This window comes from Papio anubis, chromosome 8, assembly GCF_008728515.1.
Source record: "Papio anubis isolate 15944 chromosome 8, Panubis1.0, whole genome shotgun sequence".
NCBI classification, from domain to species: Eukaryota; Metazoa; Chordata; class Mammalia; order Primates; family Cercopithecidae; genus Papio; species Papio anubis.
Window position 1 is genome coordinate 24,296,411 of NC_044983.1, and position 5,510 is coordinate 24,301,920.

A 5,510-nucleotide genomic window follows, 5' to 3' on the forward strand; every position below is an offset into this window, starting at 1 on the left:
ATTTTTGTGTATGTATGTGTGTGTGTGTGTGTATTTTTTTTTTTCAGTAGAGATGGGTTTTCACCATGTTGGTCAGGCTGGTCTTGGACTCCTGATCTCAGGTGATCTGCCTGCCTCAATCTCCCAAAGTGCTGGGATTACAGGCATGAGCCACTGAGCCCAGCCTGGCTTACTTCTTTTTGTATTCCTGAGACTTTTTGCTGACAGCTGGCTTGGGATCTCAGGCACAGAAGCAGGACTCAATGTCCCTACTGTTACTCTTTCTACCCCTTTACAGGGTCCCTAAGTGCCCACCTGATGCCAGTTTCTTCACCTCGCCACCAACCCAGAGGACCCTTTGATGTTGTCCCATACCTTTAACCCTTTTTCTGCCACACACTCAACTCCTAGCCCTTATAGAACTCTACTGCCAGTGGCACCAGCTGGTACCTCAGTTATTTTCTTTCTGTGCATGAAATCTTGGTGAGCAGAACCAAGTCTTCTGTGTTCTTTAAGCCCTTGCCCATTCTCCACTGTAATTAATGCAATGATGGGTACATGACACTAATAATTAGGGCAACTGCCTTTTGTTCACACTTTCACGGCATCTCCTTTGATCCTCACCACAACCTCGTCAGGCAGGTATTATTATTGTTCCCATTCCACAGGGGAGGAAATGTGAGACCTGAGTCACACACCCGGAATGCAGCAGAACCAGGTCTTGACTTTGGTCCTCTCACCCCGAGCTGCAGTGCCCTCAGCAAGGGACCGAAGCACCTGCTGGGGAAGCCTCTGAGTGAGTCTCCTAACAAATCAACATATTGAAAAGCACGGTGTCCAAAGTACTTTAGCAGTTCCTTTAAAAAGCAGCAAGATTTTTACTTTCTCTCAAAGTATTGAAATAACTTCACATCCATGAACAGTTGGAGGTACAGGATTTCAGTAAGACTCACGGAACAGGTGTTATGTTTCCTATTTCACCCAGGGAGCAACGGAGAAGATCATTGTTCTCCAAGGGTCCCATCTGGGTCTCTGGACAGGAGAGAATGAGAGAGGCCCTGCTAGGGGTGGCCCAGACCCCTGTATGCCCCTGTATAGTAGTTGGAGCCAAGGAACTATTATAAAAGGTACAAGAGGCGGGGCATGGTGGTGCACACCTGCAATCCCAGCACTTTGGGAGGCTGAGGTGGGAGGATCGCTTGAGCCCAGGAAATCGAGATCAGCCTGGGCAACATAAGGAGACCCCGTCTCTACATGAAATTTAAAACCTAGCCAGCCATGGTGGTGCTAGACTCTGGTCCTGGCTACCAATCGCTTGAGCCCAGAAGATTGAGGCTGCACAACCTCCTGGGCTCAAGTGATCACACCACTGCATTCCAACCCTGGCAACAGAGTGAGGCCCTATCTCAAAACAAATAATAAAATAGAAAAAGATACAAGATACAGTGTTCCGAGGCAGATACACAGATCTAAATAAACAAAGTGGAATCAAAATAAAACAATGTATACAGTTATAGCTACAAGAATTCCTGGATTCAGCAGCCAGGAGTTTGGGAATCTGGTTCCTGGTGGGTGAGATTCAATGTTCTTCAGGTCCAGGCCAACATGGCTGTCCACACCGCTACCAGGGGCTTTCTGTGTCAAAATGGAGAGGCTGAACCACCAGATCATCACAGAGAACAATGCATAGAACCAAGTGGAAAGTCCAAAGCAAATCATGAGTCGAAACGGGCCCAGAGAACAGGAAAATCCGGATGTGGATTTGGCAAGCCAGTAGAGCAAGCAGAGCCCTAGCAGGTGGAAGAGAAGCAGGGCTTGGAGTCATCACCAATGCCCAGCTCCTGGGCAATGTTGCGTCTCATTTCTCTTCCTAAACATAGGGTAAGACTTTGTTAGCCAGGATTCAGAGGCCAGCACTGTGGATGAGAAGTTTTAGTAGCTGACCCCAAGGAGAAAGACACCAAGTTCACACAACAAACAGGTGATGGCACCTGTAAAAAAGCACTAACTTCAATTATCAGTCAGATTCCTTTCTCTTCTAGACCCCCTCAAGCTGCAGGAAGTCAGCCAGTTTTGAAGAGGGCAATTATCAAATGTCAACATTCTAATTGGTCTCCAACACTCCTGCTGTGGTCTGAATGTTTGTGTCCCCAAAAAATTCCTATATTGGGACCTAACCCCCAGTGTGAAGGTATAAATAGGTGGGGCTGTCTACAGCTATACCAACCTGAATGCATCTGATCTCATCTGGTCTTGGAAGCTAAGCAAGGTAAAGCCTGGTTAGTTCTTACATGGGAAACTGTCTGGGAATACCAGGTGCTGTAGGCTTAAAAAGAAAAAGAAAAAAAGAAGTGAGGCCTTTGGAAAGTTTTTAGGTCATAAGAGCTCTGCTCTAATAACTGAGATTAGTGATCTTATAAAAGGGGTTAAAGGGCGTGTTTTTGACCCTTTCACTATGTGAGGATGGAACACGAAGACACCATCTTGAAGTAGAGGCGCTGAGTCTGCTGGCACGTGGATCTTGGACTTCCCAGCCTCCAGAACCATGAGCAATAAATTTCTGTTATTAGGCTAGTCATGGTGGCCACACCTGTAATCCCAGCACTTTGAGAGGCCAAGAAAGGAGGATCACTTGAGGCCGGGAGTTTGAGACCAGCCTGGGCAACATGGTGAAACCCTAGCTCTACAAAAAATGCCAAAAAAATCAGCTAGGTGTTGTGATGCCTGTAGTCCCAGCTACTCAGGAGCCTGAGGTGGGAGGATTGTTTGAGCCCAGGAGGCGAAGGTTGCAATGAGCCAAGATCCTACCATTGCACTCCAGTCTGGGCAACAGAGTGAGACTCTGTCTCAAAAATAATAACAATAAAACAAAAATACATTTTGGTTGTTTATAAATTATCTAGTCTAAGGGCTTTTTTGTTATAGCAGCCCAAATGGACTAAAGGCAACTGCACAGTGAGGCATGATTACTCTTCCTTCCTGAAGCCTTGGGATTACACGTTGCCACTGTAGAAAAGAAGCACCTTTATACAGCTTCTAGAAATTCAAGCTGAAAATGCTCCCAGAGAGAACACTATGGTCAACCTCATAACCCTGGTCAGGCTGACCCCCATCCCCCTCCCAGCTCAAATACAACCTGAGTTATGTTCAAAGGAGATCTCAAAGCAGGATCAAGCCTTTTATTACTTTCTTCCAATAATTTTTTATTCTTATTAAATACATGATATTATAAATAAACTAATAGGACTCCAAAGGAAAGGAAAAATTTGTCCCACACTATCAGCACTCCAAGTTGAACTGCTTTTTGTTGGTTCAAGTTCATTTTCGTTTCATTTCATTGGCATGTATCATTTTTATGTAGCTGAAGTCATCACCATGTACAGTAAAATTTATTCTCTTTATCACTTACAATTAAATCCTAAGCACTTTTTTATGTTATATGGGGTCCTCGCAATTATTATTGGCTCTGTATATCTCACAAAAGGTTATACTGCATAATTCACCCAATCTCTTCTTGAACCGTGTCCTTTTAGATTACTTTCTGTTTTTCACTGTTGGACCTAATGTTACAATGAACAGTTTAGTGCATTACTCAGATCACCACTCTGGAACAGAGCCTGGGAGCCTAAGAGAATTTTTCAGGCACCTCTTTCCACAAGATGATATGCAATGAGGTGGGCTGGTTCCGGCCTAATGGGAAGAGAGATGGGGGCAGCAAGAAAAATGGAAGATGCTGGGTTTGTTCTACAGTTGACCTGAGACAGTGGTCCTCATCATTTTTAGAGAGAAGTGAATGGGCAGGAGTAGTTGTCGTTTTGAGGAAAGGTCCTACGAGGCCTGGGGGAAAAGATGGGTCACTTCCTGGTCCAGACGTGAAAACCACAGTGGCCAGCGGTCAGGGAAATACAAAAATGGCCCAGAAGCAGCATTTTCATGCAAGTGGGGCAGCAGAGGCAGAGTGAGGGGCAACCCTCCAATGGGTTATGGGCTGAGGACCCCACAAGCAGGCTGGAGCAGGGCAGAAGGAAACTTGGTCCTTCCCACATGCAAGACACTGGCAGAGACCTCCAAGAACTGATGGAGTGACTCTGAGGCAGGGACTTGAGTTCCTCCAGTTATGTAGTTGACCCAGTGAGTGTGTGGTCTACTGGCATCAATGTTAATGGGTTCTCATCTGTACCCGCAAACCAGACAGGCTGGAAAGAGTCAAGGGTTTAGATAGCTTTCCTTTTGAGCTATTTTCCTAGGATAGCTTCCCAGAAGCAGGATCACTGGGTTAAAGGGCACCAAAGCTTTTTTTTCCTGTGGAGTTCCCATAGTCAGTTCTCAGGCCCAGCTTCCATGTTCTTCTTGTCTTCCCTGCCCTAGTCCCAGGAACTCAACCACATTTTGGGTTTTATTTTGTTTTTGTTTATTTGTTTGTTTGCTTTTGAGATAGAGTCTCACTCTGTCGCCCAGGTTGGAGTGCAGTGGTGCTATCTCGGCTCAGTACAACCTCCACCTCCTGGGTTCGAACGATTCTCGTACCTCAGCCTCCCAAGTAGCTTGGATTACAAGCATGCACCACCACGCCCAGCTAATTTTTTTTGAATTTTTAGTAGAGACGGGGTTTCACCATGTTGGCCAGGCTGGTCTCGAACTCCTGACCTCAGGTGATCATCCTGTTTCAGCTTCCCAAAGTGCTGGGATTACGGGCATGAGCCACCATGTCTGACCTCAATCACTTTTCTTTTCTCTTTAGTGTTGCCCCCTCCCTCTTCCCCATGGGGAGCCTTTCCATCCAAGACCATCTCTGCCCCTCACCCTTGAAATATCTGCAGCAACTCTGTGTTATGAAAGCATTAGTAACGGAGTTGCATGTACTGCTAATACTACTGTGATTTTCTTTATTTTTAGCCTATATGCATAAGGAAAGGAAATACTAGATCTCTGAGAGGTTAATAAAAAGGAAGATGTTGCTCCCCACCCCACTCCCCTTGTTGGTTATTAAGCCAGTTCCCCATTTTCTCACTTCTCCTAAAGACAAACTCTGAGTCCATTTTATTTTAAGCATCACTGCAAGGGCACAATACAGTGGTAACTGAGATATTTAAAACAAGGGGAAAGGCACACAAACATGAAAGTCTTAGTAAGCTTGACCACGGTTGAAACCTTTGGAGAGGGATTCAGCCAATCTGAGAATGTGTTAGGGAGGCCAGGAGAGTGGATACTCTTACCATGCTCTCTTCAATTCCTTGCAAGTACCACCCAGTGACCAAACCCAAGCAGAAGCCAGAGGCAAGGAATATATTCATGTTGCCCCAGTGGTCGGCTGTTAAATAAATATTTAACAACAAGTTCTGAGACATGTATGTATGCATGCAAGCTTACTTGTAGTATTTGCCAATGTCCATGGTGTAAATATTCCTACCACAGTCACCAAACACGGGGTTAGGAGGAGATGCATACAATCAGTTCTTGCAGGCTCCAGTGCTCCACTGAAATAGACAGATGGGGTCAGCCTCCCACAGCACAGACAGAGTAGAGAAGGA

General features: G+C 45.6%; 1 pseudogene; it reads left to right on the forward strand.

Annotated features, from left to right (window-relative positions):
- The first annotated feature begins 2,188 nt into the window (after positions 1 to 2,188).
- LOC116268682 lies at positions 2,189 to 2,307 on the forward strand (annotated as a pseudogene).
- The last annotated feature ends 3,203 nt before the right edge of the window (positions 2,308 to 5,510 follow it).